Here is a 945-nt window from a genome sequence, read left to right as displayed (position 1 = left end):
GAAGTTAAGCGTGCTTGGGCGAGAGTAGTACTAGGATGGGTGACCTCCTGGGAAGTCCTCGTGTTGCATTCCCTTTTTAATTTTTTTCGCGCCGCTTGCAAAACAAAACGCACGTGTAAGTAATATATTTACCGTGTTTTATTACTTTGCACGAGTGCGGTAAGTCATAGCTGGGTGCTCACGATTCACGGGTCCAGCGTCGGCGTTGTGGCGCGGCAAGCGTGCACTGGTGCGGTTGAGAGGGAGGGGTGGAAACCGCGTTAAACTCGTCTCCGTAGTTGAGAGGGAGCGGCCAAAGCAATGTACAATCATCTTTGTAGTGGAGCTGGGAGGGGCAAGGATAAGGGACGAAGACCGGGGTAACATGTCGGATGCGATCATACCAGCACTAAAGCACCGGATCCCATCAGAACTCCGAAGTTAAGCGTGCTTGGGCGAGAGTAGTACTAGGATGGGTGACCTCTTTGGAAGTCCTCGTGTTGCATTCCCTTTTTAATTTTTTTCGCGCCGCTTGCAAAACAAAATGCACGTGTAAGTAATATATTTACCGTGTTTTATTATTTTGCACGAGTGCGGTAAGTCATAGCTGGGTGCTCATGATTCACGGGTCCAGCGTCGGTGTTGTGGCGCGGCAAGCGTGCACTGGTGCGGTTGAGAGGGAGGGGTGGAAACCGCGTTAAACTCGTCTCCGTAGTTGAGAGGGAGCGGCCAAAGCAATGTACAATCGTCTTTGTAGTGGAGCTGGGAAGGGCAAGGATAAGGGACGAAGACCGGGGTAACATGTCGGATGCGATCATACCAGCACTAAAGCACCGGATCCCATCAGAACTTCGAAGTTAAGCGTGCTTGGGCGAGAGTAGTACTAGGATGGGTGACCTCCTTGGAAGTCCTCGTGTTGCATTCCCTTTTTAATTTTTTTCGCGCCGCTTGCAAAACAAAACACAC

General features: G+C 50.8%; 2 non-coding genes across 2 annotated transcripts; both read left to right on the top strand.

Moving 5' to 3' along the window:
• Positions 1–369: 369 nt before the first annotated feature.
• LOC123179175 (5S ribosomal RNA) lies at positions 370–488 on the top strand. The gene has a single exon (XR_006490162.1). It is a non-coding gene; the product is annotated as a 5S ribosomal RNA (ribosomal RNA).
• Positions 489–785: 297 nt separating this feature from the next.
• On the top strand, positions 786–904 carry LOC123179176 (5S ribosomal RNA). Its single transcript, XR_006490163.1, has one exon. It is a non-coding gene; the product is annotated as a 5S ribosomal RNA (ribosomal RNA).
• The last annotated feature ends 41 nt before the right edge of the window (positions 905–945 follow it).

The sequence above is a fragment of the Triticum aestivum genome, unplaced genomic scaffold (genome assembly GCF_018294505.1).
Source record: "Triticum aestivum cultivar Chinese Spring unplaced genomic scaffold, IWGSC CS RefSeq v2.1 scaffold5771, whole genome shotgun sequence".
NCBI classification, from domain to species: domain Eukaryota; kingdom Viridiplantae; phylum Streptophyta; class Magnoliopsida; order Poales; family Poaceae; genus Triticum; species Triticum aestivum.
The sequence above is the reverse complement of the archived record's forward strand: the minus strand, read 5'-3'. Positions and strand labels throughout refer to the sequence as shown.